Source organism: Thermobia domestica, chromosome 3 (assembly GCF_964235325.1).
Source record: "Thermobia domestica chromosome 3, izTheDome1.hap1.1, whole genome shotgun sequence".
Classification (NCBI taxonomy): Eukaryota; Metazoa; Arthropoda; class Insecta; order Zygentoma; family Lepismatidae; genus Thermobia; species Thermobia domestica.
In genome coordinates this window covers 342,339,650-342,365,499 of record NC_137456.1, presented here as the reverse complement: position 1 = coordinate 342,365,499, position 25,850 = coordinate 342,339,650, and the positions used below count along the sequence as shown (strand labels likewise).

The following is a 25,850-nucleotide window of genomic DNA, read 5'->3' as shown; positions in this document are numbered from 1 at the left end:
AAAACATGAACTTTAAAAGTTCATAGCTCCAAAACTATGGGATATACCGTAGTCAGGTCAAGACTTTACTTGGGAACTAGCATATGCCATATTCAAATATGAAAGTTTCAGAACCCTGCGGCACTTCCGCAACAGTTTTTATAGAGGTAGTGGGTGAGTACTTCAAATTATATGCACGTAGACAAACTCAATCTTTAAAAAAGAATTTTGCGTGAGTACCTTAGAATTCTGAAACATGTATTTTTGGATAGCATACATATTAGTGCCTAAGTGAAGTCTTGATCCGACTGCGGTAGGTTCCATAGTTTTGGAGTTATGGACCTTTAAATTTAATTTTTTCATGTTTTTGATTTTTGGCAGCCTATAACTCTGAAAGGAAGCAATTGTGCACATAGGTTGGTCTATAGTTTTTGTCTTATCTTGGTGTTACGACAGTAACCACTATTAACTGGAGCCCCAAACCACAATCGAGGCTTAGCCTGGCCTTATGCACAAGCGAAGCCTACGAGCGACACAAACATTTATTTGTCCATTTTTACTTTCATTGTACTCAGGTGACTTAGAAAGAAACGAAAAATGTTTTGCTAATAAAAATAGCAGTCAGAATTGACGCCAATACTACTCTTGAATCCTACTTTCCTTCTCTCTCTCTCTCTCTCTCTCTCTCTCTCTCTTTATATATATATATATATATATATATATATATATATATATATATATATATATATATATATAAAACATCCATGTCTACTTCTATCTGGCACCATAGTTTCATACAAACAGTCCACACACTGTATACCTCACGAAACATTTGCCTAATGCAACAGAAGCACCCAAGCTGTGAGAAACCTACAACTGAAGATATAGGAAGAAACCATACACAGCTCAAGACCTGTATGTATTCTGTTCTGTGAAACCATATAGTCAAGTTAAAAGTAACATTAATGCAAAATTCAATTGTTCTTATTTAATTTCAACTCAGAGACCAATATGGTAATATCTAGTGTGGCAAACTCGTGTGACATACCGCCACGTGCATAAATATCCTTAAATACTCCCATTGTCCTACACACGATTACCCTTTCCTCTGACTGTATAGTGGCATGATTCCTACTTGAGCCGGAGAATGATGTTGGGGTGCATAAACAATACCATTTGAATGAATGTGCCTTGGCACTTGCGCAACAATTGCAGTGCATAAACAAGACCTAAATCTGGTACAGTTCGTGAGTGCACACATTATTATGTTAAGATCGATTCTTACAGTATAAACAGTTCCCCACCACACTATCTCGCCTTCGAGAGAGCTGCATCACAGGACCACTTCACTGATTCAGCTTTTGTTCTCAGAAGTTAAAATTAATATCACTAAGTCACTATACTGGGTACTAATATTAATTAATACCATGGAGATAGCGATGATTTGAGGGACTTCAAATAGTATTTTTAAAAGAAGGATCTAATAAACATTAAGTGGAGAAGGGTCCTTTGCAAATTACAAGCTGCTGAAAATATCGAAAAATCAACTTTAAACTTACGTACATAAATTGAATATTACGGGACGTGTCAAAATCAGCTGAAGTGACATTTCTGAAAATAGAATGCCTTTCAGAATTTTACAGTGCCACAGTGGCGTATTTACGATTTTGTTTGGGGGGTTTTGCTAACTTTCGGGGGGGCTTTGCCTGAAAATGTGAAAATTCTGAGAGATATTTCATACACTTTACTATAGTAAGTAAGATTTCGGGGAGGGGGACTTAAGCCCGGAAGTCCCCCCTAAATACGCCACTGCAATGCCATGTAATGCAAATTTTATATAACGAAAAAATGAAATCTTTCAGTTTAACGTCCAAAGATTATGCCCTTTAAGCTAATGGAAACGAGTGATTAAGAAGGTGAATGATCGTGGAAGGAAGGTGAATGATCTTGGAAGAATCGGTGGAATAATAACGTTGGAGGAAATAGGAATATCCCCGAGAAAGCCCACTGACACGATGTTGTCTACCACAAATTTACTTGGCTTGGAATCGAACCAAGGATCTACCACTGAGTCAACGTGCTTTCCGAATTTAAGTGCTAATTAGGCATAAATGGTAATGTACCAGAACACTTAAATATCACGTAATTCTTACGTTTGTTAATAAGTAATATCATGTTTCTCTTTCAAGCAATAACATAGGCTCTATATTATTTTCAAGGATTGCATAATCACAGAGAAACATATTTACACTTAGAATACAATATCTACATTTAAACTATTACGCTAAAGTCATTGATAGATTTTTCTAATCAGAGGTAAATCTAAATTATAAAACAGAAGATCCCATTTTTTTCTTATCACGCTGAGCTGTTTTCGGTTATTTCTTTTCTCTTGCGATAAAGGTTGCCCCCTTTAATTGATACTGCCCATCAAATATAATATTCTTCCCCTTCCTCTTGACACTTCCGCCATGTCTTTCCTTATAATAGATTTCTTGTCAAACAAATTCCAATCATACTTATCTGCTTTTTGTACATTCGTCTGACAGAAGCTTACTTGCACCAATCCCAAATGTTTCGAGCCGCCCTTATTTCAAGAAAAAGTAGCTGGCGAACCATCAAAACAAAAAAAAAAAAATAGAAAAGAAAAGAAAGAAAAGAAAAAAGAAAAAGAAAAAGAAAAAAGAAAAAGAAAGAAAGAAAGAAATGTATTTAATGTATAAATTGTAATAAAAGACAGATAACTATATATAAGATCCCGTTACTTCCTCTAACTGTTAGTATAAAGAGCGTACGGAAAGGCTACTTCTTAAAACTGCCAATTATGTTCATTTCTAACTTCCTATGGACATCCGTTTCTCTTGATAGCTGGAGTGGAAAACTCTCTGATAGTTTGCTTACAAATGCAAAACGATGTCGCAAGTATCTTTTACTACTACTACTACTACTACTACTACTACTACTACTACTACTACTACTACTACTACTACTACTACTACTACTACTACTACTACTACTACTACTACTACTACTACTACTACTACTACTACTACTACAAGTACTACAAGACGCGAATGTAAGGAGGGAAGCTACGAGGGTTCTAAACTCCCTTGATATACACATTTTTAATTCTGGAGAGGATGACACCTTGATCGTACTACACAATGGACAAAATGACATATGGACATGTTTAGATCCCTACTTAAGAGTCTTCATCCCGGCGAAATTAAAATACCGCTAATTTTGCAGTGACTATGTGATATCTTCAAATAGATAAAAGATAATCGAAATGTGGAACAAGAGCACCCTAGACAATATTATTTTACATGAGAAACCGTTATCACGACTCACTTATCTGCTTTCGATTTCGAGTCATTTTGAAAATCGGCATTTATTTTCGCGTTTCTAAACAGCTGACAACGGAAAGCCATTAGGTGACTTGTGATAACGGTACCTCACGCAAAGTAATATTGTCTAGGGCGCACTTGTTCCACATTTCAATTATCTTTTATCTATTTGAAGATATCACATAATTACTGTAAAATTAGCGGTATTTTAATTTCGCCGGGATGAAGACTCTTAATCAAATGCTGGATATGCATCAGGCAGTGTCGTCATTTCAGATTTTGTTCCGGGGAGGAGAAATGGGTGCAAGATTCAATCAACAATGAAAGTAGAGTTTTGCAGTATATTATTAGTAGTATATTTCCCATCAGTTAGATATAGCAATCTCAAAAGCTCTATCTGGCTTGCAACATGATTCCTAATATCACGAATGAAAGGAAGTATATAGAGACTTAGAAACAGACCGATAGGAGAAACAGCGCGTCCAAGTTCGAACCAGATTATGAGAAGTTTCAATCATTAGTATTACAAGAATTTTTCAAAGTATACCACTGTTGTTCGGGATTTGTAGAATGGAAGAAAGTAGAAACGCTTTCAAACTCTTGACTGGAAGACCCATCGGAAAACGACCATTAGGAAGACCTAGGCGCAGATGGGAGGACAATATTAATATGGATCTCGCAGAGACAGGAATACAAAGTAGAAACTGGATGCAATTAGCTAAGGATAGAAGTCAGTGGAGAGCTTTTGTGAACGCGGCATTGAACCTCCGGGTTCCATAGGCCATAGAGTTAGTTATACCACTGTTGTTTATAAATTATAATGGCCCGCGTTAAGTTTTTTCTTCTTTTTCTTTGGTCCCTTCCTAAAAAAGTTTGCCCATTGCTGATCTAGGACATCAAGTTTATCCATTCTCTAGGTATATCTGTCAGTCTACATGCTGTGACGTAATAAAAAAAAAGCACGGTGGAAATATAAATTAATTAGGCAATTACAGGGGAAATAATCCATGTTTCTGATGCTGTTGACACAGAGGACGATTGCATACAGAGAAGATTGGCCAACACAACGTGTTGAACACAGGACAAAAGACGGAAGCAGCAAAATCATTATAGTTGCGTGAGAAATAAGAGGATGGAGCATTGCGCAGAGCACAAACAACAGGGGCGAAGGGGGAAATAGACTCTTGCTTTTGTTGTAAAAATAAGTGTGGTGCTTGTAGCAAGTCGGGTTTAAAGGTCAACGTTACGATAGAGCGTCTGATGGCTACGAAGCGGGGAAGGGTTGGCTTAAGACTGGGCTGAAAGAAAGAAAAAGTCTTTTCGTGGAAAACTCCAGAACAGAAGCAGTCGACTGACCTTGAAAACGCACCTTCCAGCCAGGAAATAAGACAACAAAACCAACAGACCAAACGCTGTGGTTAGAGATTGGTTGGAGGAACACAAAGAAAACGTGAGACTGGATGGACGCAGCTCAAGTGGAGGAAGTGGATTGGATACACGCAGGAAGCTTTTTCCTTTCGTTTGAAAAAAAAGAAAAAAAGAAAACTGTCTCCGCTTCACTGGCTTCGATTGTTGTTCTGCTCCCTGTTGTAGACAAGACTCCTTTCCATCTTTCTACGTACATACACACTCGATGGACATTCCAAGATTGTCCAAGATTGTTGGTGACTTTGGGAATATTCCTAGGACATTATTTAACAACAGGAATGTTCTAATAATATTTATATGTAAGTCTAGTACCCAGGCCTGGAGCCAGTCCAAAAATATAAGGGGGGCGGTAGAAGTTAGGGGGGATCCAACCATATTATAGTTCATCATCATATTATAGTTCATTTGCAAGTCTACCGTGAAAATTTAAGGGGGCCAGCAAAAATTATGGGGAGCGGCCCTCCCTAGCCCCGCCGTTCATACGGGACTGCCACTACCCTGAACCATAGAAGTTCAATTCAGTCCCCTAGAAAAGCCTAATTATTTTGGACGGAGATTTTTTCCCCACAAAAGGTTTTACCGTTTTAAAAAAAAACGGAACTGTTTGTTTTTAACTTTTTATGATTTTTTATTATTTAAATAGCTTGCTTGTTTTCTTGTGAGTTCTATATTTAGCCACATACTAGCTATCTTGATGAGTTTTAAATCTGTACTGCATTGGTTGCCAGCGATTTAAGTTATGCAACTCATCATATTAACGATGCCTTTTTGGTTGCCTAACCACCCTACCAAGTGCCTGAAAGGTATACGTCTTGCCATAAGTGTTTCACGGGTTGCGTAGATTCAAACTGTCAGGCAAAAAGGATATATCATAAAACAAGAAACAGATACACAGAGCCGCGGTGGCTCAGTGGTAAAGCGTTCACGTTTGGTGTATGGGGTCCTTGGTTCGACACCAGCTTGCTCTGTGGTGGACAAACACCGTATGCATGAATTTTCTCGGGGTTCTCTCGTTTCCTCCCACTTTCTTCATTCCACCATTTCATTCATTATTCCCCATCACTATCTCCTTTAGTCTAGCCGGCATAATTGTGTGACGTAAAACTTAAAAAGAAAGAAAAGAAGATGTAAAGAACATATTTGCAGCTTTTGTATCATTGGCGAATAAACAAACCAAAAAAAAATGCCTGAATAGTCATTTTCATGGTGTATCAGTTTGCGTGCGTATTACCAATCTGTACGTAATTATTTGAGCATATTAGCGGAAAACTAACATCATCTTAGTTAGCCTTAGACATCATTTTAAATAATAATAATAATAATAATAATAATAATAATAATAATAATAATAATAATAATAATAATAATAATAATAATAATAATAATAATAATAAGAAGAAGAAGAAGAAGAAGAAGATGAAGAAGATAGATTTGTTTTACAGTGTTAAGCCACAGTAGACTTCCAAACCATAATTCAATACTCAAGCTTGAAGTAGTACAATCTATAACTGCTTGTTACAATCGTGTTCATCGGATGCTAAATCCATATCAGAAACCCATTACTCGCTATATCTTACTTGCTTTTGTTCTATGGCGATAAAGATTGAAACCGGAAATCGCTAATTTGAACCACTTCCGGATGAAATAGAAGGTTAAGGGAGCAGATAGCACCTACCCTTGAAAAGCTAAATCGGTTGAAGAAAACTGCATCTCGATATCTCTTACCGTTGTCACTATTCGGAAACCAGTATTGAAACCAGAAATAGTAGTAAATTTCAACCACTTTCGGTGTTGGTAGAGCGTTGCGATATGCCACAATGTGCGCTCTTGAGACAATGACTCAATTGCAGAAAACCGCTTGTTGCTATGTATTATTATTTTTGTTTTATGGTGATAAATGTTGAAAGCGGTAATGAGTAATTTGAATCACTTCTAGTTTGAATAGAGACTTAACGGAAGTGATGGAACCTGTTCTTGGGACACTGAATCGAGTGCAGAACACCTCTATATCTGTTACCCGTTTTTGCTCTCACACCTGTCGACAGCAGTCGTTCTTTCAGAAAAAAAATGTTCCGGGGGGCACACTTAGTATTCCGGGGGGGACACTGCTGGTACTATTCTATTTATTATTATATTATAAACGTATTATTTTGGTCTCCTCTGGGAGGGCACTCTAAGAGCTCCGGGGGTGCAGTGCCCCCCCCGAAAAAATCATGTTGGAAGAAACACTGGTCGACAGACGAGTAGACACAACAGTTCTCTAAGACTCTAGATACTTACACATAGCATAGTTTGAAAGACTCATAACAAAATAATGTCCACGATTATTATTATTATTATTATTATTATTATTATTATTATTATTATTATTATTATGTATGATACTGAATTATAACATATGGTTCTTTAGTTGCTAATTAAAAACATCATAATCTGGTTGAAAATAAATTTTGTGTTGGCAACACTACTCGAATAATCTGAGCCGATAAGCTGACGATCGTGAGGTGAAACTCATTTGCAGTTTGAGTCCCACTGAAAACTATGGACGGTTCTTAACCGTTCTCGAAGTCGAAGTCTCTGTGATCGTGTTTCTGTCGTACTGGATTAAGTAGGAAAATGATTAATTAGACGACCATGGGAACAAATGCACGGATCGGGCATTTGTTTTTTTAAAGTAGCAATGTCACGTGCAACACCACGCAAAGGAGTTTGGTTAGGGTATCGAAATTAACTGAATGTTATGTAACAAACTTTTCTTTAGAACAGTTGAAGAAGTTTGGTTAGAATATTGAAAGTAACTGAATGTTATGCAAGTATGCTACCAATCTGACTTTAAGGAAATTTGGGTTGCATATTACCAAGGGGCAACACACTCATAATAACCTCATGTAGGAATTCATGGGGGACCATATGGGACTGTCTCAGTTAAAGAGAGCTCAACTCTAATGCATGGAGTCTCTGCTTCGATCCCAGATCATGCGAAATGACCTTTGTGGTGGACCAACACCGTGTGTATGTGTATTTCGAGGATCTCCGCTTTCCTCTCACTCTCTTCATTCCACTCATTCTCACCGTCATTGTCTTCCTTAGCTTCGCTACATAATCATGGGACGTTGAATTAAACATTTTCATCTCATTCATTTTGTGGAGGGTCCTATATTCGTATCAATTGTATGGAACATAACCAAAGAGCTCGTTTCATAACTTCAGACCCTGTATATCCTGGCCAAAATTGGTGGTGGCCCATTGAGTAGTTGTTGAGATTCTTTTGTCTCCCGGCAGGACAGATACACGAACAGCAGGTTAAGTACATAAAGGAGTTTCTGTTGATAAACTAAACTATTTAAAAACTAGTAGAGATCTCGCCTCTGGTACGAAAAGCCTTTGGTTTGATTCCAGGCCATGGGAGCTTGCGGCCAGTGGCGGATTTAGAAGGTAAAAAACTAAAGGCGGCCATCCGGAATCCAGACTATAATATAAGTATATGATGAGTTTACTATAAACTTTCAAAAATATATAAATTATAGCTTAAATAATTTTTCTCACTCAAAAAACTGATGCGGCCTAGGCCCCCGGCCCCTGGCTAGATCCGTCTTTGCTTGCTGTGGACAACATCGTGTTCGTAAGTCCTAGACGTGCACCAAAATCTTTTGTTGGGAGGGGTCGAAAGTTCATGGGGGATCCCATCCATAGTACAAGACATCACACCTATCTAGTATTGAACCGTACACCCGGGTTATTGTTAAGAATTGTCACCTAAATTACAGAACTAGATTATTTTTTGGCCTAAAAGATCCAATATATTTCAATTTTAAAAAAAATTCTTTTACGCCTTATATCTGAAGATCTACATACAGTATAGCCAAACCCAAACTATCACTTAACTCAGTATGATGTGCTTATTCCGTAGAAAATACGAAAACTTGATTTAGGGGTCTTTCAAAAGTTTTGTGGCCCCTGATCCAAACACTAATTATTGGCCCAGATCACAATCTTTTGACCCATTTTTTAATTCCTAAAATTCTTGTTTAAAAAATAAGAAAACAAAGAGTACAGATAAAGCGTATGCCACATCAATCACATTTCTCTGCTAAACAGGAATATTTTTTATTAAGAAAATGTACAAACATACGTCCCGCTACAATGTTTTCGGACGGGTCTGGACCCGTTGGAACCCAAGCGTAGTGCGCCTCTGGTAGGTTCTCCCATTTCCTCCCACTTTACCATTCCATCAATTCTGTCATTAATATTCCTGTTAATCATTCATCTCTAGTCTGAAGAGCATAGAGTTCATTTCATACATTTACTATTACATTACGTTTTAATTAATAGAAAGCGAAACCTTGATTGAATTTTTTAAACACCCTGTAGCTATACATATTTAAAAATATGTTTGTTTTATTGCGAAAGGAAGTGAAACAAAGCGTCGGAAATATTTTGCTAAGTGAATGGATCGCAGTTTACAATTGCAATTGTTTCGCTGACCAGTTCTGAGACAGGACAACTTCGAATCCGGTCACGAGAGATTACGGCAGAAGATAATAACAGAGGTTTAGAACAACGCTTTTTAGAATGTTGTTGCACAGGTGTTTCTTTTAAATAATTCGTGGCCGAGAAAGGAAAAAAAATAAAAATTATCTATCTATAAAGAGGTTTGAAAGGAAAGAAAATAAAAGGAGGGAGGAGAAGAAGAAGAGGAAAGAGGACATGAAAACATTAAAAAATATATTTAGTGGGGTCAGTGTTACGTCGCGTCGCCCGTGAACGGTAATTGAACCGTCAGGAAGAGAATATACATTACTAGCGGAACAGACAGGTGATAGCATAATGAATTAAATGCTAATATTGTCTTGGATTTAATTGTTTGCCTAAATCATAATAATAAATAGATTATATAAAATCTCTTAATTTTTTAAAACTTCAGCATGGTTGAATAAAAGCACTGAAAGAATTATTAAAACATATTTTTACAGGAAAATTACACATATTTATTGGTCCACACTAAGATATTTTGATAGGAAAAGGAGCTGTCATCCAACAACGTCCACAGTTTCAGGCCACAGTCTAACTGTACTCTAGAGAACAGTGTTCTAGGGGGGGTGCTCCCCACTGCTCCCCATTTAATTATACCAATGCACAAAAGAGGCCCGCAGCCAGATTTTTTTTTTGGAAAGGCTCCACGTTTTAGAAGGGTCCAATATTTCAAGCTATCACGTCTATGTAGTATCGAACGGGTATTATTTTGCACCCGAAAAGACAATAAAATAATTGTAAAATACTTTCACTTATATTTTCAGAAAAAAATGATAAAACTATGTAAGAGAAAGAGTACAGATGAAATTTACAATCAAATTTCCGTGCTACATCAATCATTTCCCTGTTACAGACAACTACTATTTTATTAAGGAAGTGTAAAAATATATGTTGAGTTTGGAAACTTTTTGTTGTGCAGAACCCAGTGCACCCCCGTGGGTTCGCCCTTGCACAAACGCATTTTTGCCATGATGCCATTGATAAAATACAATAAAGGAACTCCCATTTTGTTGATTGGCTAATTAATTAATTAATTAATTGGGGCTTAATAGAGATGTTAATGGCAAGGCTAATTTGTCCCCGTCACAAAAAGACTAATGGCTAATACATGTCGTTCATAAAGTTGCCCAGCGTAGAGTTGTCTCTCGGCACAAGCGATCTCAGTTTCGACTCCCGATGGGAACACCCAATCGGAAAGATGCAACAGTATTTTCAAGTCGGCCATCCTAAGTAAGGGCGGGAAGTTAACGACGTTATACCTTCTGAACTCTAGTCCTATCAGTTTTTTTTTTTTTTTTTTTTTTTAATATAGGTGAAAGTTACAGAGTAATACTACTACCCGTTCAATACTACATGGACGTAGTAGCTTGTAGTATGGACACTCCCTGCAAAGCCTGACCCCTCTGAACAAAAAATTCTTGGTGTGCACTTCGTAAGAAAAAGGTATTTTGTTCGGCTGTGGTCTTTTGAATGTCAACTACATTGACAGAGGTGGCTTTGTATATCATTTTGACCATGGAATTCGGTAGCAATACATAAACAATCCAGAAATATGTATATTTTTTTATAAAAAAAGGTGAAACACTGCCATGAAAACCGTATCTAAAGGAAGAAAATCCAGTGAGGCATAGCTTACAGGCGCGTAAAACGTTTTGCTTGGTTGATCAAACTGCTACAAAGGAAAAAAAGAGTCATGCATTGATATTTGTGTTTGCGCAAAACGAAAAATGAAAATCGAACGTGTACTTAGACCGCATGTTATATAGCTTCTGCTATTATGTATGTATGCATGAATATATGGATGTTAGCATATACTTTTTTTTTTTTTTTTTTTTTGTTAAATTACTAGTCACGTGGTCTTTACCGGAAGGAGATGTTTCCAAGGCCAGCAGTGTCCAGAGCTATGACCTCTCAAGGTGAGCGGGACAGCTTGATCGGTTCGGTTCGGTTAGGTCTTTGGGGGACCTCTTCAATTCAGCTTCCATAATAACAACCTCTTTTTTTTCTCTCTCTCTCTTTCCTGAGGACACGTAGACAATTGTTAAGTACAAGACCAGTTTGCTTTACTTTCTCTGTTTGTGTTTTTCTGAGGCATAAAAACTATCAAGAAGGACAAAAGGAAGTTTTTTTTTTGTGTGTGTGTGTGTGCGTGTTTCAATTACATCCAGAAAAGAGTAGGTCCACTGACTGACTGTGTTATGAAACCATGCCACGTGGGAATGAAAGAAACCTTATGTCCAAAAAACCCTTTTATTATATTTTGTATGACATTCATACAAAGAGAAATATAAGAAAGAAAAAAAAAACTAATAATGTTTCGTGACCTGAGAGACTTCGACGCTCACACTTCTTGTAGAAGCAAGTTTTGAAGATTCACCGTCGCAATCTGGTTAGCGTAAGCGGCCCTAGACGCGGGAGACCTAGGTTTACTTACTTACGTGATTCGGTTGTTGTTGCTGTTTTTTTAAGTTTAACCTCTCTTTTCAGCACCGACGCTATATAAGGCATTGATCTACAGCAGCCATGTGCAACAGCCGGCCCTCGGACAGCTCCCGGTCCACTAAGCCCTCTAACCTGGCCTGCCTGATCCGTTATTGAAATTGAATTTCTTCCGTTATTGAAAATGAATTTCTTCCGTTATTCAAAATGAATTTCTTCCGTTATTGAAAATGAATTTCTTCCGTAATCTCTCAAACTGAGCTGAAAATTTTTCTGCTGTCTGCCTTAAAAATAAACTCCGCGTTGGAACATCCAGTGTAGAATGTACCGCCAAATATTGGCAGACTTGTCAAGTGTTCCTCTAAAATGGTAAATAAATAGATTTTCTTTTTTTCTTTAGTAAGTATATATTTTGGTTACCGTTATAATAGTTCTTATGTTTCCGTGATGTTAGTATACCGTACGACAAACGATTTTGTAGACTGAATATGGCTATGCAATTCTTGTGAAAAATGTTGTACATTGTCTCGTACGGCCCTTGACGCCAGTAAGCCCTCTGTGGTTGGCCCACTGCTCCCTGTTCCAACTTGCATATGCCTGATTTACAGTTTAAAGTAGATCCATGCCATTGTAAAGTGTTCAATGTTCTCCTTCCGGGATTCAAACCCGAGAATACGTACACAAAATTGGGCGCTAGCCATTAGATCAGCAGTGAGAGCTTATGTGATTCGGACCACATATTAAGCTGTAGGATTGTTAGTTTTCTGAGTTCAACGCCTCACAATTACGCCCCAAGGCTAAAGAAGACGATGACGATGATAATGATCCAAAGGGTGGAATGAAGAAAGTTAGTGGAAATTCCAAGAAAACCCACGCATATGTTATTTGTCCACCACCACAAAGACCATTAGATACGAGCTCGGATCGAACCAGGCACCCAGTAAACATTCTACCACTGAAGCACAGTGGTCATTTAGGACCGGCACTGAAAAAGGGCGCAAAACTTGAAGTAAACTTATTTCGAACAATCAACAGAGAATTTTTCTGATTTTCACAATACCATAATTTAATTTTTCATATATTCGTAGTATGTTCTTGAAGAAATATTTGAAGTGTTTCTAAAACTTTTAAAAATATATTCAAGACTATTGTATGGTATAAAAGCAATGACAAATTGAAAGCGTGCACCAGAGGTGCGTTCGTTAGCCACTAAACCAGTGGGGAGGGCGTTAGGATGTAATTAAAAAGAGGACGGGAAATTGGTTGGAACGCTGTCTCAGTAGAAACTGTATCCTGAGGAGCGTAGAAGGTACAACGGAAGGAAAAAGAGGAAAAATGCTTAAGACTACAACTGATAGACAAGCGTCGGACATAATGATTGGCGTGTGGACTAGGCGAATGAAACAGGCTCTGATGCGACGTTGCCATGTGGTTAAGCACAGACGAATGATTGGTGAATCGCTTCTTGAATGTGTATAAAAATGTGGCAACACCGCATCTCTCTTATTTGCTCACAGTATTTAGACGGAAATCGAAGCGCCGCCTTCAAACTCCATAAGCGTTGTACCTTAGCATATGGCGTATAGTTATTACGTCAAGATAACGATATTAGCCGAGAACCGTAGCACATAGAAGCTTTCTAGGAGCTAAAGATCGCTATATTTGGTGGCCAGGCTCGGCTCGACGACAACGACAAAGGCTTTGCGCTGCAGGAGCTTCACCTAGGTTATTACATGTATTTGTCCAATAAAGTGGTAAACTTGAAACTAACAGCCTTTCAAAGTCATTTTGTACATGAATGTTCCCTGTTACCTATAAAGGAAGATTTCTATTCCAGACTTCCTAATGGTGAATTCGGAAGCCAATCTTAACCCCACGTTGCTCTCCAAAATGCTCCACGTGACTTACGTTATAGCATTATAGACGTCTGTGAGTATTTCTAGGAGCTATTCCTTTGTTCTTCCTTTTAGTTCAGAGTCTGTCTACAAAGGTTAAGACCTTCGTGGAAAAAAGGGGTAAACGTCCGACTTGAAGGCAAACCACAACTAAAGAAACCCCTTTGGTAAAGGCTTTGAAGGTTGAAGAATGGGATTTTTTTAAAGACAGATATATATAACTACATATACCAAAGAATGGGAGATTTTATTTTTTTCTTAATTCTGGTAGTTAATGTTGAAAACTCGAGTACTTCCGCGTTCTCTAGGCTAGTTTTAACAAACACTTTTTTTTCTTTCTGTTGTAATTTGCTTAGCACGTAATCGACTAGGAGTCTTTGAAGCGTAGTTCTAGAAGGTCATCCACGAGCTGTTGGCGTGTTTTGTTACGACTGCTGCTTGTATTTACCTAATAACGACGATGGACGCTGATAGCTTTAGTGGCTATTATATACAAAGGTAATTTTCGACGTTGTTCTTGCTGTAAATTGGTAAGTGATTTGAGCGCACGCACAAGAGCAGTTCCTGCTTCTACTTCCTTATGCGTAATGTGCTTCTTTTGTCATTATTGAAAGCTAACCGTCGATTTTTTGCTTTCTTTTTCTTGTTGAGAAAGACCTTCAAATCTCTATGATGTGATGGCAACGTCCTGTGAAGGTTACCTTAACATCAGTTGCGTTGTCATTGCTATTGTTATAGCACTGAAAGAAAGAAAGAAAGAAAGAAAAAAACACATTCATTGTCACTTTATGGGAATTGTTAGCTTCTAGTGTGCTTCAGTCAGAGTCTATTGCTAGTACTATTCGCGTTAGAAGGATGATAGACACGGTTGTTAGTACACTGACATGGCAGTGGTTGGCCACAAAACAACTTATCGCGTTGTCACCATGAATCAGGAATATTACTGTTTTATCGGAGGTCTTTTCGTAATGGGATAATTTATTGCGAAAGCACTGTTACTACGAGGGAACAACATAGTCTAAAGGATTGGTGGTCCAGGGTTCGACTCCGGGTGGTGCTTCCCAATTTTCGGCGTCCATCCAGTGTCGTGAGACAAACTGAGGAGCCATGAGACAACCACTAGGTCTAGAAAGCTCCTGATTCGCCTGTTACAGACAGGGCGTCGCAGCGCGTTAACTAGTGTTCGTCGCTAGGTTAGATGTAGCTAAGCTGGTCGCTAACAGATGGCATTGGACTGGCTCAGACCTATAGGGGCTGTCATGCCAGTGGTTAACTGTTACTACGGGTGTCCATTCATCCTTAACCGTTTTCTTGGCAAGACTTGCGTTGCTCAGAAAAAAATTACAGCATGCAATTTCCGTGTCAAATAGTTGTAAAATAAGACATAATAAAAATAAGACGACAAGGCTGTGACGTAATGTATCCCATACGATACATTGCCAAGAATAGGTAGTCACAAAGTAACCAAAAAAATATTCAAAAAACATCATATATCCCAACGGATACATTGCCAAGAAGAGGGTTAATATCTAACTTGGACAGGAAGACTTTTGAAGGAAGCCACTTCGTTAAAAAATTATTTTTTTCCCTGAGTCACTTCCCTCAAGAGCCGCTACTCAAGAAGACTAAAAAAAATGTCCAATAAATTTTAGCAACCGGTCGTTCTGTTTACTGAGAATAAGAAAATCAAATTTTGAATACACTATTTCGTCGTTCTACGCTAGTTCCAATGCGACTCAGGGATTTTTTTTTTAAATGATATGGAAATCTGTTGGGGGGGAGGGGGAGCAGATTGGTGATGAGTACATGATCTCCTTTTGAGCATAGGTGTTTCTAAGTCCCTAGAATACCGTTGTTACCCCTCAGGCTCATATCCAGAAATTTTTGTTGGTTGGAAGGAGTCCAAGCTCTGGGGGGAAAGGGGTCCAATATTACAAGCCAAACATCTATGCAGTAATGAACGGATATTATTCTGCACCCGAAAAGACGTTAAGTAATTATAAAATACTTCATATATTTCCAGAAAAAAATAAAACTAGATAGTTTTCATAAGAAAAAGAATACAGATGTAGTGTAAGATCAAATTTTCATGGTACGTCAATCATTTCCTTGTTAAACATGTAATAGTTTTATTGAGAAAGTGTACAAATGTATGTTGAGTTAGGAAGTTTCGTTGGGAGGTTCGAATCACCTGAACTCCTCGTTGCTGCACCGCTGCTCCCCCGAGAATATCGTTGCATCTAAGGCTGAAAGTGTAGCCGTTTTCAGAAGTAAGGGATCATAGTCTTTCTAGTAAAATATCCTAGTTACTCCAAATGCTCTTGGGTCTTTTATGGCTTTTCCAAATGGAGAGTTCTAGGATTACTTTTAAACAAAAAGAAAGCAACATTCTGATCGTATTTGTTGATCCAGTTTCTGTATTGACAGACATGCAGATTTGTCGGTTTCTTTGCTTCCTGTTGCTACAAAGTTTTCTGGAAAACATGGTTATCATGATATACTCGATTGAGATTAATTTTGCTTTTAGCATACATTTTTTTTATTGTTTTGCAATTTCATTTGGGGGGGGAGGAATATTGTCATACATGCAATGCTTTCCACTTACTAATCATGTAAACCAAACCTGAAAGGAAAAGTGTAATATTGTGAAAAATCGTAATGGCGACCAATTTAATTACGTTTCAATGTCCAGTGAAACCAGTTAACTTGGGCGTCTGATATAATTAAACTCTCTGCTTAGTTTCGTCCTAGTAACGTGGTCAGTAAGGGTGTATCTCTAGCAGCCAGGGTTCAATGCTTGGTTGGTGCTGTGGAAATAGCTGCTTAGGGATTCACCTAGCCTTTGTACAGTGGGTACATGGAAATCAGGAAGGTACAGGTGGACGGAGTGCCGTATCCTGTATCTGATGATTTATAGTATAGTGCTATGATATATTTATGGAAAATAATTTAAAATGCTTCCCCTTTGGACATGTATTTCAACGAAATTGTAATGATAAAAAAAAAGATACCCATTTTTGGAATATATTTTGTGATTTCCTCTTCCCTTAGAATGCATCCTTTAAGTCTAGTAACAGGATAAAAACACAGTTTATTGTTTCAAAATTTGTTTCAATTTCTTCAGCCATTTACTTGTGATGCGACCACAAAAAAGAAAGTTGATCCCACTTGCCCCTTACAAGTATGCAACCACAATCTCCACAGTACACATATGGTTATATACCTCACAGGAAAACAATTTTTTGCGCGAAGATTTTTTCGTCTTCCACCTCCTAGAGGTGCTAGGGTTGTCTTACCCTATAGTATTTTTTTTTCCGGATTGCAACTCATACATGTATCAAGTGTGGTTGAAATTACTCTAGACGTTCTAGAGTTATACTGGAACATAATGTAAATACAACCATTCATTCACATAAATACAGTATATAAATTGATGGATATACATAGGAAACGGATGTTTTAAAATAACTAACTTTACGCACATGTTGAGAAACTTAAAGTATCGGTCATACATGATGAGAACAGCTTGTTTTTGCCAATTTAATTCAATGACATCCCTGATTATCTTCGGAACATTCTACTTTATTTTAATAAGTATTTTCCCAATTGTTTTATGATCCACGGTCATTATTAAATGATGTCTTCCAACGAGAATCGAAAACTTCATGTATGAACACTAAAGATAATAAACCATACAGTCGGTTAATAGAACAATAAATGATCTGCTAATCAGTGTTGCCACGAGACGAGAAATTTAAACAAGATACTTTTCGTCTCGAAAACAAGACGATAACTTTTTTTTAAAAAAATGAGACGAGATTCTAGACGAGAAATTTCACTAGTTTCTTAAACAACACTAGTTTTTCCACGTCTTAGTTGTCAAACACTATTTTAGTGTTACATATTTCATAGGATAATGTTAAAGTGATTGTAAGTATTTATCAATATTTAAAGATACATAAAACCATTACACAAAATCCCCAATGAATCTTCATGGTTCAAATTACTTATCGGATTTTTATGCCCTTAAAATTCATGAAATATGCATGCAACAATGCTGTTAAATGTGTTCAAATATGCACTTATGTGTGCACTAACAATACAATAAAAGAGAGCATTTTCAAACATGTAGCAAAGTTGTGTGACAAAGTTTTGTAGGTGAAATATAACATCCAAAATGTACTTTACCTCTCAGGGACTTCTCTTCAGAATTTATTTTATATGACAGTTAGAGTTTATATACTCCTAACATTTTAAAAAATATACAAATTATGAGATTAACTTAAACACAAAGATATGAGAACATGATATATATATAGGGGCGGATCCAAGGGGGACTATAAGGGCTATAGTCCCCCTTGACGCTTAGGTATATACTGGATAAAATAGACTTCAATCCTGTTTTACACTGGATAAAGCGGCAAACTATGGTTTAGCCCCCCCTTGATCATATCCTGGATCCGCCACTGTATATGTCGCTTTTTAGGAATTAGTCCTTCTCGTAATTAGCCTTACAGTATATCACAAGATGCTTCTCTTAACTTTTTGCTGTCAATTTTGACATCTGAAGCCAAAAAAATGACCTGTTAACATAAATACATGTTACCGGACAATATTTACGGAGAGGAGCAACTTTGGTATCTATATTTTCTGGAAAGCTGAAATTTAACCCTTGAAGGTACTTTCCCATAGCTTGAATTGTTTTGTATAGTAGGAGTTTCTGGCAATAACATTAGTCAATTTACCAGAAACTGGCTGGAGCTTGTGTTGAACTTTATCAGCAAGAGATAAGCATTCACTGAGCAGCATCCATCACTCTCTTGTATCTGAAATGGTGTGGAGACGATATTATAATGTCTTTATCATTATCAGATTTCTCTTAACATCTTGGCAATTGTAAGCGTCTGTGTTGTGCTGATCGCTTGCTAACATTTTAGGTCCTCCATAAACTAGATAGTCTTTCATCCTCCCGTGAAAAAAGCCGTTCTGCTGCATGGACATGTAACGTAAATGCATTGAAAATACAAACTTAATTCGAGTTTATTCCATGCTATTAGCATACATCTGAAATAAAAACGTGTAGTACATGCTGAATATGCCCTTAAGCGCTAATATATGCTCTAACCTTTGAAATATGCATTTATATGCACTATGAAACTTCAAATTTGAGATATGTTATTTTTTGTTTGTTTTTGAGTTTAACGTCCCGTTCAGCAGCGAGGCTATACGAGACGTGGACCTAGTGATTAACGTGGAATCCGAACCACATGAGCTCCCGCCGGGAATCGAACCCGGGTCTCCCACGCCATAGGCTTGAGATATGTTATTGTTGTTAGCAACCCCTATCGAGTTTAACAGAGATGCATATAAGCAAACAAAATATACATTTGCATAAAAAATCCGATGTCTATATGACAATCTTTATGGATCTCTCGCGACGCGGAAGCAGCCTGAAGACTTCGAGATGAAATGAAGCAAAAAACCTAGACCAAATTAAACTTTATTTCTCGTCTCGTCTCGTTTCGCGGGCAACACTTTGTAGTTCAATAAATAGATTGTCAAAAAATATTTATTGGTAGACTTCTTCCAATGATAAGTTTATTTACCTTTATTTACCTGTTGTTTAACAGAGTCTAACATTCTGTAAATTCGCATTTGGCTAGAGATTACAGTGAGTATTATATGTAAGTACGTTACATGCATAGCTGAAGGTCATACAACTCATGAATCACATTCGGCCATGAGTTGAGCACAATTACACAACCGTAACTTCACATGGTAAATTAAAACATTACTTTTAATATTTTTTCTACTGAACATTGGCGTCGGAGAAGTGTTATTTCCTTGTTACACTAAAGTCTTAATATAATTTGCTGCGGAAAAGACTTGTAAGGAAGGATAGTAGACCCTTCCTTACGCCACTGCTGCTAAATAGGTCGATATTATAATAATAATAAAAAAACTTGTTCAATTAGTCGCTGTAACAAACTGTGTTTAGAAATAAATATGTTAAGAAGAACGCACAGAGAAGTATCCACAGTTAATTCTCGATATTCTTCTTCCCACCCACATTTCAAAACCCTCCAATCTTTTTCAATTACTATTGCATGATGTCCATGTTTCTACCTCATACTCTGCATTAAGCATTTTATGAGTCTTTTTTAAACACTTTATTTTCAAAGATCCACCAAATAGACTTTTCTTCTTTCTAAATATTCCCTGCGATATTCCTATCCTTGCTTTTATTTCACATTCACACTTCATGTTCTCACTAATAACAGTATCCAAGTATTATAAACTAATCACTAATTCTATTTTCTACCCTTCTACTTCTATCGCTTCATTCCAATTACGCTAATTTTTTGTCTTTCTAATGTTTATCTTTCTTGTAACTTTTCCTCAAGTTTTCTAACATATTATTTTTATTTTCATATTCCATAACAAACACCGTTATTATCTTCGAACCGTATATATGTAATCATTCTACATCCTACTGAAATGCCTGGGGGCGCGGTGGTTCAGTGGTAGAGTGTTCACCTCTGGTGCATGGGATTCCAGGTTCGATCCCTGCTCCCGCCAAGTGAATTTTGTGGAGGACTAACACCGTGTGCGCGAGTTTCCTCGGGGTTCTCCTGTTTCCTCTCACTTACTTCATTCCACCATTTCATTCATTTCTCATCATCACCGTCTCGTTTAGCCTAGCCGGCATAATCGTGGGACGTAAAAGTCAAAGATTTCATTTCATTTTCCTACTGAAATGTAGAGCGGTCCCGGGTTCGATTCCCGGTGGGGGCACTCGGTCGAAAAAGTGTAAAAAGCTTTTTGAAGCCAGGCATCCTGAATGAGGTTTTCCCCATTCACACCAGGTAAATACTGAGGTGGTACCTAACTTATACGGAGGTGGTACCCCACTTTCTTCCTTCTCTTTCCCCAAATACGTGTGCTCGCCGAGGGGCGTCATCCCTCATACGTAACGGGCTAAATGGCCATAGATGCTGAAAGCCCAGAAATCTAATTCCTACTGAAATGCTCTTTTCATTACGCAGGCCTTGAACTATCTAAGAAGGATACGGTGGTTCAGTGGTAGAGCGTTTACCTCTGGTGCGTGGGCACCCTGGGTCCATCTCTGACCAAATTACTTTGTGGTTGGCAACGTTGTGTCCGTGGGTTTTCTCGGGGTACTCCCACTTTCTCATTCCACCAATTATTCCATCATTATTCACTTGCCTTAATCATTCGTCTTCCATAACCTATGGCCATAACGTGGGACGTTAAACTGAAAGAATCCTTTTTTTTTTTTACTATCTGCTCTAGATATATACATGTATATTTAAAAAAACACTGGCGACAGGCGACACCCCTCACGAGGATTGAGATTCTGACAATTACTGTCTTGGTCTTCTCATCATGTTCGTATAATATTCGGTTACTTGTAGTTGTTGTGAGGGAAGGGGTTTCCGGGTTTAAACTCCACCTTGAGCAAGATATTATGGAAAAATAGGAAATGAAACTGAGCGCTTGAATCTTCTTTGACGAAATTCTGTCTTCTTTGACTGATTGTGAGATTCTGAGTTACGTAACTTTCTTGATTCAAGTTATTTCTGCATCAATTTTTGCAGAATTGAGGATTCGTGGGAGGAAAATTATTGCAGTTGTCCCGTACTTGTTTTCTTATTACATTGTTAAAATATGCGGGGATATTGAACAAGGAAGCAAGAAAAAGTGTCGAAATGAATTGTGGGAATTTCCTGCTGTTATCCTTGAATTTCTGTTTGTGAATTGTTTCTACTCGAAGAAGATATATATATAAACAATGCATTGCGTTCCTTATATATACGTATATAACTCCTGCCTGTTTTTAGTTTGACCAACTTCATCTGATTTTTAAAGAGAATTTTCTCTCTTTAAGATATTCAGCCTTGGTCTCATTCTCGCACGAAATTTCACACCGACGTCTACCTCGCTAAAAAGGAAGTCTCTTTTCTTTCCTCCAAATTCATGTCAACAAACTTTTCTACATTTTCCACTACCACGATATTAGCGTCTTTTACGAAATGGCGTCGCAAAGATCTCTCAAAGGAAGTAAATGCTCTCAGAAGCTTTCTGCACATTCATATACCTAGTCAGAACTACCTCTGGAATCACGGGACGATAGAAGATGGCCTTCTTTTTATCACATTTCTAAAGACACACCCTGCCTCACCCTAAGTCACTACAAAGTTTCATCTGTCGCCTTTAATATGGTGTTCGTTCAGTTTTCAACTATTTGTCTTCTTTTCATTGTATGAACTCGAGCCTTACGCTTCTTTATCAGAGAAAACAAGTATATGAACTCGAGCCTTACGCTTCTTTATCAGAGAAAACAAGCATATGAACTCGAGCCTTACGCTTTTTTATCAGAGAAAACAAGTATATGAACTCGAGCCTTACGCTTCTTTATCAGACAAGACAAGTATATGAACTCAAGCCTTACGCTTCTTTATCAGAGCAATCAAGTATATGAACTCAAGCCTTACGCTTCTTTATCAGAGCAATCAAGTATATGAACTCGAGCCTTACGCTTCTTTATCAGAGAAAACAAGTATATGAACTCGAGCCTTACGCTTCTTTATCAGAGAAAACAAGTATATGAACTCGAGCCTTACGCTTCTTTATCAGAGAAAACAAGTGTATGAACTCGAGCCTTACGCTTCTTTATCAGAGAAAACAAGTATATGAACTTGAGCCTTACGCTTCTTAATCATATGTAAATCTTGCACAATTTTCGATTAACGGTTGCGGAGAAACGTTATACTGCCTTCCTAGGGATAGAGAAAGGGCCTTCAAATACACTTTTGAAACATTTTTTATAAACCTATTCTTTCCGTGAAGAGAACCGGCATCTCACCTAGTTATCTACATATATGAGCAAATTAATCAAACAATTTCCTTTTCTGGATTCAGTTTCTAATTTGTATTCCTATTTCTGCGAGATCCATCTTAATGTTGTCCTGACATCTGAAATTAAGTCTTCCTAATAATCGTTTCCCGATTGGATTTCTAGTTAAAATTCTGAAAACGTTTTCTAATTTCTTTCATTCTGGATACATGACCTGCTCACCTGAACCTCCTATAAAATGACTTGATGACCCTAATGATGTTGGGTAAACGATATAAATTATGTAGTTCCTCTTTATGAAGTTTCTGCTATTTCTCATTCTTGTTCCCCTTGGTCCGAATATTCACCTCAGGATTTTATTTCCAATATTTTAGTCTGTATTCTTCTCTCAAGGTAAGAGACCAAGTCTCGTAACCATACAACAGAACGAGCATAATTATCATATAATATATTTTAAGCTTCAAGTTCTTCGACAAAATTCGCGAGATACAACTGAAAAAAAAAGTATGGTGTCCTTGTGTTGTGTGTTGTTCAACTTATAACCAATTTCTTCCTGATTAAGAAACTTGTTTTCTTGTTAATTATTTTTGATAAACATAACCGTTTTAGTTTTTGAACTCGAAACAAACGTGAAATATATAATTATCATAAAAGATCTACAAAAAGCACTGCTCATGTCCACTTCGAAGCCAAAATATCTCGATCAATTCCTGTTCACCTTCAAAGGGCAATGACCAGCCATCAAGGATAGATCCGGTGGCAAAATTAATATCCTTGAATATGTGTTATTGTTACATATGACTAGATAACTGAAATACACTTTATTCTTTTATGTTTATTAGAAAGGAGGAAATGATGGTATAATTTCACGCATATTTCCACAAACATGCACACGAGCACCTGTATTCTTGTCGTCTTTCTGTGGGAAGAAAATCAGAAAACTCTTCCGAATTTAGAAAGAACAGAATGAACCACAGCTGATGCCCTTCTGGGAGCACAAAAGAGATCACTTGCTTCTATGGAAATATCACGGATTTCGGTTTTTAACCACTTGGTTCTCCAAATACGACTCTCAGACATCCTGGTTTAGCCGTGTTCAGGGGTTTACACATTTGTCTCCCTCAAAAATTGTTCAAAACTTCAAATATTCCGAATTCTCTCCAAAGCATAAGTCAATATCATTCTCTCCAAAACATACTACATATATACACAACTGCGGATCCAGGATATGATCAAGGGAGGGGCTAAACCATAGTTTGCCGATTTATCCAGTCTAAAGAAACTAGGATTGAAGCACATTTTATCCAGTGTATATCTGAGTGTCAAGGGGACTATATCCCCTATAGCCCTCCCCTTAGATCCGCGCCTATATATATATATATTAGCCTATATATTAGTCATCAATACTCAATTAGTAGGAATAATCTACTGTCACATTCTTTTATGAACGTTGGGGGCATGGTGGCTTAGTGTGGTACAACGTTTACCTCTGGTGCTTGGGGTTCGTGTTTCAATCTCCAGCCAAGTAAGTTTGTGATAGACACCATCGTTTCGGGGGTACTCTCATTTCCTTCCACTTTCTCATTCCAGCAATTCGTCCATCATCATTCACTTGCCTTAATCGTCGTCTCTGTTAGCCTAAAAAGTATAACCCTGGGACGTTAAACTAAAAAACAATCATTTCATTCTTATTTCTTTCGTGAGTGTTGACCTATTTTGTTAATGAATTCTGATAATTCAGTAAAGAGTAAATGTATACTTATGACTGTGCTGTAAAATTTCATAGATTTTTCTAGTTTGAAAAACATGGAAGCTTTATCTATATTCATCGTTTGAATATTTACAGCATTTGTAAGTAATATGTGCGTAAAGAAGTAAGTAGCAATGTTGGGAAAATGAAATGAAATCTTTCAGTTTAACGTCCCACAATTTAAGGGAGATGTATGATTAAGGCAAGTGAATGGCAAGTGATGATGGGAGAATTGGTGGAGGAAACGGGTATACCACGAGAAAACTTACGGACACGATGTTGTCCACCACAAACTTACTTGGCCTAGGATCGAACCAATAACCCACGCACCAGAGGTAAGTACTCTAGCCAGGAACTTCCAGAAGTGAGAGATATTTATGTGGATATAGGCAGATGTTCAATAAAATCTGGAAAATATTTTCAATTAAAGCTTCAAACTAAATCTTTCAAAACAAATTCTGAAATAAATCTTCCAAAAATTTTTCAACAAATGCTTCTAAAAATATTTTTAATTAAAGATTCCCCAAAAATATTTCCAATTAAATCTTCTAACAGGGGGTTTCCTTTAATTTCTATGGGATGCTGCTATCTCCATAGAAAATTTAAAGATAATAGAAATATACATGAGGTTTCCATTGGATTTCAAAAGATGTTCCTCTCAGAGTAGAAAGTTATATAAAGATAATGCAAATATCCACGGATTTCCCTTGCATTTCAATAGGATGCTCTTATCACAATAGAAACTTTAAGGGTAATGGAAATATCCATTGAATTTCCCTTGGATTTCAATGGGATGGTCTTATCACAATAGAAACTTTAAGGGTAATGGAAATATCCATGGAATTTTCCTTGGATTTCAATAGGATGCTCTTATCACAATAGAAACTTTAAGGGTAATGGAAATATCCATGGAATTTCCCTTGGATTTCAATAGGATAGTCTTATCACAATAGAAACTTTAAGGGTAATGGAAATATCCATTGAATTTTCCTTGGATTTCAATAGGATGCTCTTATCACAATAGAAACTTTAAGGGTAATGGAAATATCCATGGAATTTCCCTTGGATTTCAATAGGATGCTCTTATCACAATAGAAACTTTAAGGGTAATGGAAATATCCGTAGAATTTCCCTTGGATTTCAATGGGATGTGCCATGCACGTGGAAAATATGCCTGAGATTTCCACTGGATTTTAATGGAATGTTCCTGTCAGAGTGTAGAAAGTTTAAAGGTAATAGAAATATCACTGGGATTTCCCTTGCATTTCTATGGGATGTGACTGTCAGAGTAGAAACTTTAAAGATAATGGAAATATTCACTTCATTTCCATTGAATTTCAATAGGATGCTCTTATCACAATAGAAACTTTAAGGGTAATGGAAATATCCATTGAATTTCCCTTGGATTTCAATGGGATGAGCCATGCACGTGGAAAATATGCCTGAGATTTCCATTGGATTTTAATGGAATGTTCCTGTCAGAGTGTAGAAAGTTTAAAGGTCATAGAAATATCACTGGGATTTCCCTTTCATTTCTATGGGATGTGCCTGTCAGAGTAAAAACTTTAAGGATAATGGAAATATTCACTGCATTACCATTG

At 37.2% G+C, this 25,850-nt stretch overlaps 1 protein-coding gene across 8 annotated transcripts in view; it reads right to left on the bottom strand.

Moving 5' to 3' along the window:
- The window catches only part of Eip74EF (Ecdysone-induced protein E74), an 876,410-nt gene that overhangs the window by 246,385 nt on the left and 604,175 nt on the right, over positions 1-25,850 (bottom strand). The gene's annotated exons all lie outside the window — the stretch shown is intronic.